Here is a 12,278-nt window from a genome sequence, read left to right as displayed (position 1 = left end):
TGAAAGTGTTTAGAAAGAGCATGGCAGGGTCCGATTCTTTGACATTGTTTTGAAACCCAATGTCGCCACCTTTCGGTATAAAATAGAACTTCATGTGGCTTTAAAAAGAATCAGTCCGATTCAATTGCTGTGTGTAAATTATTTGCTGCTTTGAATGTTGTCTTTTGTGCGAATTACTTTTCTTTTGTAAGGCAAGACAGCTCTGTTTGTCTTACTGCTGGATGTGAAGATATATGAAGGTTATTTGACAGGAAAAACTTCCATGACTCCTAAGGACAAAGCCTACATTTTTGGATTCAAAACAAAGGACAGAACTACATAGAAAATACAAATTAAGTCTATAAATGTCAACAAATTGAAAGGCATTTTAAAGGAGACAATGCAATTTGTACATGTGTCTTATGGTAATTCACATTAAAGGCAAGTCCTTGTCAGATAAAATCCCCTTTCTAAAGGAATACTCTGTAGTAAAAAGCCCTCCATCTGAATCCTTCTATAGTCTACAGTCTCAATCCCATGTAATGATCACAGCATCAGTGTTCTCCTCTCTTTCTCTATGAGTCTCTCTTTCCTGGAGCACATTCCTCAGGAGTGGTGGCACATAAGAACAAACAATAAGGAGGGCTATACACAGAGGACCAGAGAGTAAATAAGAGAACTCTCCCTGGAACATGTCACACGGGGAAGCTTCAGAAAACTACAAAGCCGCCAGCAGATAATCCAACTCCCCGGTGTCCCGACGCAAGTAAATATTCTCTTGGTCCCTGTGACTGTTCATGGGGACTTAACGTTAAACAGGAAGGATAAACATCGTGTTTTATTCATTAGAACACACAACAGAGGCCCCTCTGATGCTTTTGAATACATATGAAACAGATGAAGTGTCCCATCTGATATATATGTTCTTGCCGTTGTAGTGTAAATGCAGACTGGCACAGCAGGGATATTACATCAGATTAACAGTGATCATTTTCATATAAAATGTGTCTTAACACGTATGATGTGACAGAAAATCATGTCATGACATAGGGAGATGAAAACAACTGGAAAGTGAAGAAAAAGGCTGCTGGCAAAATGTTTTAAAAAAAAAATCTTGTTAGCAGAAAAATCCTCAAAATTAGAATGATTTTTATTGTATATGTAAAGTTGCTTGGCACACAAGTGAACAAGAGACACAGAGAGAAGTTAAAGTTGTGCATCACACAGGTCCATATTTAAAGCAGGAGGGGACACTAGCTGCTGTGTGAGCTCTGGGTTTGCCAGATCTCTTAAAACAGGATTTATCGGGCCTGGAGTCTCAAGGGTTAACAAGCAGAGTCCAGAGCCAATGCATCAGCTGTGTTACTCAGGGCTAATAGTCCTGTATGCACCCCATTCAGTCTCCCTCTGGAGTTTCCAATAGGCAGCCCACTACCATGAAGTTTACTACTGTCTTTATTTTATCGGGGGGATTTTGTTCCTACATTATACAGGGGTTGCACTCAGGCATATATCATAAAACAAGCTTATAGAGCATGAGGAGGACCACTTATACAGCATCAGTACAGAGGAAAGTTAAGAGCATTTGAACATCAGTGTTATATCATAATAACATATTTTAATATATTAAAATAAAGGCGAGGAAAACAACCAGAATAGCTCTCATCCTTTTTCCAAAAAAAACTAAATTTGGATAGAAGTTATGCTCCAGGTGGAAGAAATAGCCTTCTTTTACTCAAAATTGAGGGCTGTGATACTTTCTGTAAAAACCGATGTGCCTAAACCATTATGTTATAGTATTAGATACTTTTACAAACTAATGTCATGTGGAACCTACTTGCTGCAGGTCTCCCTTGAAAAAGAGATCGATGATCTCAATGGGATTCACCTGGTTAAATAAAGGTTTGAAATGAAATGAAATATTTGTACCAGTTTGTGAACCAAGAGCTTTGCAGTGATTTGTGAATGAAACATAAAATCCTCGAACATGTACAAAGCGGCTTTGTGTTAATAGCCCGGCCCCTGCATGTGGAGCCCAGCCACAGTATGTGTTAATGAGACACTGCCTGACCTTTCAGAGTTCACCCCAGGAGAACACTGATGCATCCTGCGTAAAGGATAACCAGTGCTCCCAGAGTTCCCCGTGATTTACTGGTACAGTGACTTTACTAATTGTTACATCTATTAGAAACATCCTCATTACAGTATGACTTATGTGCCACATTGCAATAGACTCCCTTTTATTTTCAGCATGCTAACCTTTTGTTTGCCTCTGGGGTTCCCTGAAGTCGTGCACTTTACAGAGGATGTGCACAACTTGTTGTTTGCTTTGTTACCCACCTTTGCAGTGGAAATGTTTTGCTTACAGGTGAAGAAGCAGAAGCTCCTTGTGAGGTCTGTACAATTATTAACGTGCAGAAATAGACTTTATTTAGGACAAATATGGCAGCTTACACACCACGATAAGATCTTAATACTGTATAAAATATTATCACAATGTTTTGATAAAGAAAGGAAATGGAGGATCGAGTGTTGATTAAAAAAAAAACTCATTACAGCTCACTTTATGCATCTGCAAGATATGCATTTTATAACCCCACTCAGACTATTCAAAATCTTAAGTGTGCCAAAAATAGCCAAATACATTACCATATTTAACAGACTGTAACTTAAATAAAACGACAGAAACTAAACTAAAGGATTTCTGCATGACCAAGATTATGCCTTATAATCATTCATTACATTCCCACTGGGAGGTAGGCTTCATTTTCATTCTCAATCCCTGTTTAATGCCATATATTAAACTCTGGTGGCACCACAAATGGGGGACAACCAGACAAGTGGGCTCAGCGGGCTCATTGGAGACACATTTAATTAGCAGGACAGAAAATGAAATGTTTCGTGGGGTCTTAACTAACTGTTGTATCTTTTGTAATAGAATGAGGAGCTGTGAGAAGCTATTACAAGGAAGAGCAGGAAGAACAGCACCGTGCTTTCCTCTGCCAGTGTTTTATAGGGGGAATAAAATAATGCATATTAAGATAATAAGCTTCCACATCACGGAAACAAAGTGCCATATTTGCAAAGTGCTACGTTTGAGAGAACAGGCTCTCTCTCTCGCTCTCTCTCCCACTATCTCACTGTCCTGTTCTCCAATCCCACATTAATCAGACTTTTACAACCTTTTTTCAATTCATTTCCTTGCTCAGAAGGTGGGTAAGGGTGAACTGTCTGTTTATGTGTGGACTTGAAACATGTCTGCATGGTTAATGGAGGATAAACAGGCCCTCAACAAGTGATTAACTTGCAGTGTAGCTGTGCGCATACATATGGGCTTACCAGTTGTATGTTTTTATGAAGGGCCAAGGTTTCTCTGTTGTTTTTTTAAGTCAGATCTAGGTCTGCTTTCATTCAAGAATGGCAGAAAGGGCTGAGTCACTACAGTCAATCAAACCCTTAATGTCTCAAAATGGAAACATTGTGCAGAGTAAAACAACAGAGCAGTGTGAGTTCTGATTCAAATGACTGGATGCTCTTGATGAGAAACGCAGGCTGTGACTCTCTCTCTGGCTCTGTGCCTGCCAGAAGGATGCTTCAACCTGGTAATTGGCCACAATGAGCAGACTTGCATGTGTCAAACTCTCCTCTTCACATCTGGTTATTGTCTCTCACAGCAGGAGGACATCACAGGCATTGTCTGAGCAGTCTCATCTGCTCTCTGTCGCTGTGTAACACAGGATGCTCTGCTATTATACTTTAAAAACCAGCAAACTGTATGTGTAGTTCGAATATGATATCTCTGGCGTGAACGGGTAACAGGATGAAGAGATGCTGGTCATTCACATGTCAGAGCAGTCTACGAGTTAATGATTTTCCAGGGTATTATGAGTACACAAATATGTTAAATTGGACAGCACCGAGGGACGAAATATCTCATTGTGGATTAGGTTCATAAATGTAATCATGTTCACACACAGACACACTGAAATGAAGTGTGAATAGTGTGGAACCGGAGCTGCTCTTCTCTCATTAGACACACACTGCTACATTATTGGCTTCATTAGCTATCCCCACCGTGCATCACCCAGCATGTGGAGGAGCAGGTAGAAGAAGTCAACAAAATAACAAAAACAATGCAAGGTACACAAGCTGTTTGCTTTTCCTCAATGGTTTCTGAATACATTTAGTATTGTTAGGGTTAATAATTGTATTTTAGAGGGTATACATGAACACAGCGTTTGCATGCGTGACTTCCTGTGTACACATGGCAAGATGATTCATGTACAGTTGGAGGTTATGAGATGTTATTGATGTGGCCGGTATATGTAGGGTGCTATATGCTCTCTGCAACCGTACACTGTTATTAATGTCCACAGTGTCCACTCTGTGCGGTTATTAATGTGACTCATATGCATAAAGAGATTCCCCATTAGTCAAACTGTGCCGTCATACAGTGGGGGTGCAAGGAGACTTCTTTCTCTTTATGCTGCTCACCTACTCCATGTTGTCATCACCCTCATTCGAACCATAATATACTTTGACATACAAACATATAAAGACAGCAGGCCTCTCTTAATAAACTCTCTTTTAGTCCATATTTGTATTCACCAGGAACAAAACAGCTTCTGTAATCCTGTAAAGGATTTAAATTCTCTCATGATATCTTACACAAAGTTATTGTAAACGAATACACAGTCTAAGAGCAGGGTTGACTTTAGCCAAAATAATTAGTACAAATAAACAACTAATTAACTTTTTTCGATGACAAAGTCTTTCCTAATTGTATCTCCTCAAACGTAAGGATTTTCTGATTTGTTATGTTTTACATCATCGTACATTTAATTGCTGTGGTTATTGTCAAAATAAATAAATAAAAAAAAATCTGAAATATGGGGAAGTTGCATGATAAGGATTTATTTCAGATTGGATGGAATATTAAAGGAATGCTTTTAGACAATGAGTGTAACTTTTATTACAGGCTATAAAAACCAAGAAAATAAAATCTTAACAACTCAACTTGCAATCAAAATAATAAAATTAACTATTTGTATGAGTCTTTGTGGGTTTTTCAACGCAACTAAGGAGACTGCTGGCTCTGTAGAGATCAGGAGGCAGCCTTACCGGACAATAGTGAGGTGGGGCCACATTACAGGTAAAACACACGTTGTTTCCCGCAGCCCAGACCTCCTCTGAAGTCTCCTCATGCTTAGATTCATCCCTTCGGGGAAACTAAGAGATTCAGCCAAAAGAAAGATGAGAATGTAAACACCTATGCAAACAGTCTGATTGAAGATTATTGCAGATGAATGTAAATATTAATTTCTGTCTCCCTGTGATAATCCTCTCATCTGTTCTTCTGGAATGGAAGAATCATTTTCCTATAGGTCTTAGTAAGCAGAGGAGTGTGTGAGGCAGCAAGCGAACTAAATTCACATCTCTCTGTGTTATTCTGCACTCTGTCAGAAGGGGAGATGCAGAGACAATACAGCTCACAGGACACCACGGCCTCATACAACAATCCTTTATATCTCCACTAGATTAATGCCAGGAGACAAATGCACTTCCACTGGGATATTCACTTCTCTGGGGGAGGGCGAGGGTGGAGGATGGGGGGAAAGGTTGGTCGCTGCTGGCCCGAGGGATAAGTGAAACAGGATGATGAACAGGCTTCATGTAATGGGTGGACTTTTGATGATGGCAATATTGAGTGTTGAAATGAGATGTTTATCAGATGTGGTTTTGAGGGAGAGACGGGAGGAGCGAGGGAGCAGGGGGAGGGCTGGGATAAGCGTTAATCTGGCTGCTAAATGGAGAGTTTGACATGTTTGTCTGTCTGGAAAACCCAGCGGGACTCATCTCCTCTTCATCTCCTCTGCACACTTTGATCAAGCTCACAAACGCTCACAATTAGCACCTCATGATGTTGAGTGGAAAGTGCGGGTGCATTTGAAGATTGATATATTTCAGATTCTTACCAAATGAAAGAGTCCTATGAGAGACACATTTTTTGGGTGAAAAACGAGGTTTTGACAGCAAGAGGAAGTGAGATGAAGAAGAGAGGAAAGTATCTTTAAGCTTTTTTCTAAAAACGCACAAACAGACTTAGTAAGAGTTAGTCATGGTTCTTTGCGCACTCACAGTAGATTTGGATGCTTACACAGGAGCAGAGACACCCTTCCTGTTGCTTATCCGCTTCCTGAGCCTCAATTTGTATTGAAATCCCTCACAGGCAATTATCCATATGCGAATGGTGTACTTACTCTGAGCTTATATAAGTTTATTTCTCGGTAAGCCGCACCATTTTCATTTTCAAACTCTGATTACAATTTCAGAGTTTATTGCTATGAGAAAATGGCAAAAATGGGTGCTCATAGTTAACACAGAGCATTAAATCCTGCAGGACCTCTCGCTAGCTCTATAATTTAAAAGATTGAATAATCTTTCTATGGCATGATGTTGAAAATCCCTTTGCAGGGAGAGAGATGTGGGCAGCAGTTGGCATGGTCAGGAAGACATTTTGTTGAGTAAAGTGTTGGCAGGCAAGAGAAACCCCCGCCTCCTCATCCACCGCTCAGGCTGTCAAGAGTGTCATATATCTGGGGGATATCTGAGGGCGAGGGAGATCGCAGCCCAATTACGGGCTGATAACTAATCAATAGGCCACTTATTCCTACAGCAAGAAGTAAAGGAATGGGCCCCTGGGACACGTAGTTCAGATTACTCTCCCCCCAACATGGGACAGCCACTAATGATGAGACAGAAAAAGAAGCTTAGATACAGAAAGAGGGGGGAACTAAAGAAAGGAAACTGGGTGTGGAGAAGCTAACGGAAAGAAGGAAAGAATAAGGAGAGAAAGAGATGGAGACAGAGAGAAAATGGAGCCCTCGTTCGAAAAGTCCATATTCAGCTAAGTAGCTGATGTACAATAAACCAAACGACAATATTTAAAACTACTGGCAAGTATTTTACAGAGGTAGTTCACCCAAATTACCACCACTAACTCAAAAAAAGGTAGCAAGCCATGCACATTTTTGGGGTTTTCAGTGGAACTACCGATCAAAAGTCCCCAGGAAAACTGTTGAATGGTCTTAGCTATAACCAAACTTCTGCTGAGGTCAATGTTGGAAGGAGAGCAACCTGAAATGACACAAGGTCACGAAAAAATGTATCAAGACTCAAAAAGATCGATATGTAACTCCTGACTGCCAAACAGGTGCAAAAAAACATATAGTATGGTCACACCCACACCATCCTGAAGCTGCAGGAAGACCGTGGCTAAAATGTATACGATGATGTGGCCAAAAGCTCTGCTCTTTATGCTTTTCTTCTACTTTCCTTATAAGTGGTGATCCTCAACATATGCAGTTGGCCTCTACAGAGACGCAGGGTTGTTAGCAGTCATGCTAGCTGCAGACTTGGTCCTGGTATCTGCCTCCAAACGAAACACACCTTGATGCTTGAAGAAACCTCTTTCCATGGAACAGGAACTATTCGTTCTCATTTCTTTTGACAGGCCATTCGTTTTGTGGCGCTTCTGTCACTGTCGCCCTCATGAAGAAATATGGCAGCAGTCTCTGCCCTGTTCCCCACCCCTTGTGCCCTTAGCTGACAACCTGCCCAGACCCCGGGCAGCCCCCCTACATCCTCCAGCTACTCACCCAAGGCCGGTGTCACTCCTCCCACTCTTCCATTAGATAAAGTCAATGATAAACAGTTTCAGATACAGTCACCACCATTTCAGCACAATTCACTTTAGGCTTGGGGGTAGAATCTTCATTGTAGTAATGTTAATGTGTTATACAGTTAAGGTTTTATCCGTTAGCACAAACATTTTTTATCTTAAGGCTACAGAAGAGGAATGGAAATGATGGGCAGGCCTAAGATGTAGCTCCTGTCTTTCTTTTTTAGTCACACTCTCTTGTCAACACAATGGTGTTTTTTTGCTGTCAGGCAGAAGGCATCAGTGAAAGACGAAATCCTAAACCATCACCATTAACACTGATCAGGTTTCTCTCCAATCTGCTTGTTTATCCTGCTTTCTCCCGAGATCAGTACAAAGCTACTTTACAGCCTCTTAAACCCAACATGCTTCTCCTAGACAATACAGACTAACCACAAAACGGTCCTCAATGACTTTAGTGATTAAACGCAAGCTGTAGTTTTGGATGAAACGAGACAGGAGAGAGCAATAGAGACAGAGAGCGAGAGTCTTTCTTTTGCACAACTTCATCTCACAATCAGCTGCATTTGGCATTGGCACATTGGCCAGATCCAAAGTTTTCCACTCAGAAGAACAATGCCACGCTCCCTCCAAATCGATTGGTAATACGTCTCATCCCATTGATGCCATCTCTAATCCATTCTGGGCTCCTTTGCAAGAAGGAGATGGGGAGGCAGGGGGAGAGGTATGGCACGGCGCGTGGAGAGAGAGGGAGAAAGCGTAAATACTGGCTGAGTGTCCATGTATTCTGAGGAATTTGTGTTGTATCTTTTTTCTCTTCCTCTCTCTCTCTACTGCGATGGGGCTGTGTCGTTAAGCTCTTTAGTCCGCGTGGCTAATGAAATAGGGTTGGCAGGATTACACAGGGCTAAAGCACATGCCTGGTGAGCCTCGGAGAAACCGCTGTAGCTCCGCCAAGTGAAAGAGAGGGAAAGAAGGAAGGGGTTTGTAGAGCGGAAGAGGGAGAGGAAAGGGTTTTTGGGGGAAGGGAGATAGAAGGTTAATTGTAGAAAGAAAAACACCTAGCAATACAAGACTATTATCACAACTGTCTCATTCTGCATTGTTTTCTGGAGCTTTTCTGGTGCAATGATCTAGAGGTAGTTGGCCTCTAAGTCGGTTGAACCCTATGCTCCACAGAGGCTCTTCATTTTTAGGACAGCTAACTGCTGGTGGAGGGAGAAAAAGGAGTGAAGTAGAAGATAGCTCACACTTGGCCTCTAATAGCCATAAAAGCAGCAGAAGGTTTTTAACTAGTCGTAAAATCAGTGGCAGGAACAGGAGGATATTAATTAGATTAGTGCATTCATGGTCCTGTGATCACCTCTTCTGCTTCCATGATCATTTCTGAGAGATGGAATTAATTAATTCATCATGTGATGATGCGGCTGTATATTGTGAATCATATGAACACATTGACCTAGTTATTCAGATTTTAAACAAACAGGCTAGTTTCAAATATTTTGCAGAAATGTCCAGAAAGTTTAAAAGTATTTTGAAGTTCACACAATCATGGAAAACACTTCTGAATACAGTTTACACTTCCCTATATGACTGTTTAAATTGACAAAATAACCCTAATAGTGTCATTACGGCAACCCTGTTTCCCTCCATCTGAAGTACATTTCTCTGTGGTACCCCTTTAAAGCATCACTCAGTTTAACCCTTTGTTTATCCCAAGGAGTCATCTCCCTCTGCCCTGTCCCATCTTCTTCCTCTCCCTTCTCACCTCCCCACCTCTTGTCACACTGCAGGAATAAATCTGTTCCCAAACATAATGGAGCCCTCCAGGGGGGAGGGGCCTCAGTTTAGTATACCACTCTCTGATTGGCTGCTTGGCTTGTTGTCGTATATGATGATAAATCTGGCCCAGGTGTCACCTCCTCGGCAGCAGGTGAGGATTGATGGGATACAGGAGGACTATCCATCATCCTGGGCAGGTGGCACGCTATCGGAATTTGGGAAATCTGTTCCCAATCAGGGTCCCGCAGTGCTCGGCGGGGTTCGCAACGCTGTTTGGGAGGCGTTACTGGAAATCAATGGCAAGCACTCAAGGTCAATGTACTGTTAGAAAACTCCTTAAGCTCTGACGGATAGATCCCTCCTTACTTTCTCTGCCTCTTTCGCTCTCTTACTTTCTCCATGGGTGAATGTGAGGAGACACTGACATCTTCTATCCTCCACCACCCCGCCCCCCTGTTATAGGAAAGGTGGTTTTTAGGTGGATGTCATAGGGGCTGTCTGGAGTAATTTGCGACGTAGCCCTTCTCTAGGTGGAGCCAGCGAGTGCCAATCTGGGGCCGAGGCTGGGACTGGGACTGGGGTTGGGGCCGGGGAGTATCGGAGATCTAATAAAAGCCCAGGGCGCCTGCCTGGCTCCTTATTCTTATGGATTACCTGTAAGTCACCTTGTCCCTGCTACTGTAAGGGTTGGGAGTTAAGCTGCATAAAGGCAGACATTCACCCTCACCTCCTTGGCTGGCTGAAAGTCAATTCAAACTGCAGATCAGAGGAGGGAGAAACTTTGTTACAAGTCTGCTGCAAGTCAGTGATTCAGCATCCAGTCAAACTTGGGTGTCAGAGGCGAGCCCAAATATTTAGTTTTAGCTGCCCTTCCCTTTGTCTTAAAGAAGTGATTCTCACACAATGATAGAGTTTAACCAGCTTGTGAAATCTAACTGATATAGCAAAGAGTAACACAATTGATTCCAAACTTCAAAAAAATAGGTTGTCATCTTTGTTTTAGAGCAGTTGTGATGATTATTTTCATTTAAACACTATGGATGAACTTATTGTTTGTGAAAAGTCAACTTTATCACTTAACTACAGGAACAGCTGCACACTGATAGCGAACATTGCTTAGATACACACTACCTGTTACACTCTTCCTCCCCATATAGTATACTGTCTTTATAATATCCATTCTTAGCCCTATTCTCAGAGACCGTCCACAGTATCAGAGTCCAAATCATGTGCATATGTGCCAGTAAAGAAATCACCATATCCAGTTCCAATATGAGTAACTTAGCATTTTAGTGTCTTTCAGCTCATTTTTAAGGGTTTCTTGCGTTCAACTTTACTGAACAAATGCAAACTTACCACTTTTCTGCATAGTTTTAAGAGTATAAGAAGTATTCAATAAGTTTCCCTACTAGGTCTCACTTTTCAGGTGTAAGGTAATGGGAGAAGAATGTAGGTTTTGTAATCATTGTTGGCCAGTTAATCACCTCTTATCTTATTAATAATTGTTTAGAAAAAAATCAGGTTACAGGCTTACACAGATGTGCTATATTTTGAAAATGTATGTGTTGCAGGTGCTTGAAAAGACATAAAACTCTTCCTGTAAGTGTATATGATGTATTAAGTTGACCAGGTGTACATTTACACACGTGCACCCCCACCGCTGTACAAACAGTAGCTATCTGTCTCTCTACGGTGACCTCATTACCTGTCTGGAGGTCAGCAGCAGAGAAGGTCACAGACCTAACCAAATCTTTTTCTGTTCCTGCACACTATAAGCTCATATATTCTTCTCTCACCTTTTTACCTTTCATTCTTCTTTTATCAACATTCAACTGTACAATACTGTATTTCATATGTCTCTTCCGTATGTCTAAGTCCATCTAACTGTTACCTCTGCTAGTCTTCACATTTGCCTCTCTGCCCCTCTATCCCAAGGTGACCCTGCCTCCCAATCCCCACTATCGGTCAGGCTCGGGCCCCTATTAATCCTACTTCATTTGTCCTGCCTCTTCCCTCCACTTTCGGAGGAATTTATGACAGTACCTTAAATGCTAATGGAGTCTAATCTGTGGAGAGCTTCGCTCTTTTCTAAAGACTCCTATCACTCTTTGTGCCACATGCATACAATGAGTCCACACATACAGGGACAGAGCCAGACTGGTATTAAGAGAAAGTTCGCTCAGTGAATAGACAGCACATGTTCATTCAAATGTATTTCCACCCAGGAAATCATGTCCTCTTTGTGCAATAGTGAAAATAATATATTTTTTGTCAAAATGCCTTTAGTCTAGTTTCAAAAGATGAATCCTCTATCAAAGTTCAATGGCTCGGGGTAAGAGTCACTGCAGTGAACTGGAGAGATTAATTTAGGCGTGGGTTCCTTCACTGTGACTGAGTGTGTGTCTGTCCCGCTGTCTGCTTGGCCTCCTCTGTCCGTCTCTCACTGGGACAATTAACATGGAAACTCCTCGAGAATGTTTAGCCTCACTCAAGGATAAAACCTGTCAAAAATATAAGTGCTTCCTTTCGGGAATGTGTGTTTATAAGGGAGAGGATAAAACTGGACAATTTTCTGCCTCACTAGTTTATTCAATGCAGTGGTAAAATAATGCACATTTTAAATGGATGTAATTACTAGTTATCATTGGCAGTTACTCCAAGTCACTTTGTGCTGGGATAGAGTGAAGGGACCAGTGATTTCTCTTCAACACTGGAAGCTATATACCAAACACACAATGGTCCTGTCAGGGGAACAATTGTGAAACTTGAGTTCAGCACACAGATCCTCTCCATTTGACCATATGGAGAGACACGGTGAAGGATGATATTTTTCAAC

Source organism: Trematomus bernacchii, unplaced genomic scaffold (assembly GCF_902827165.1).
Source record: "Trematomus bernacchii unplaced genomic scaffold, fTreBer1.1, whole genome shotgun sequence".
NCBI lineage: Eukaryota > Metazoa > Chordata > Actinopteri > Perciformes > Nototheniidae > Trematomus > Trematomus bernacchii.
Note: the sequence above shows the minus strand (reverse complement) of the source record.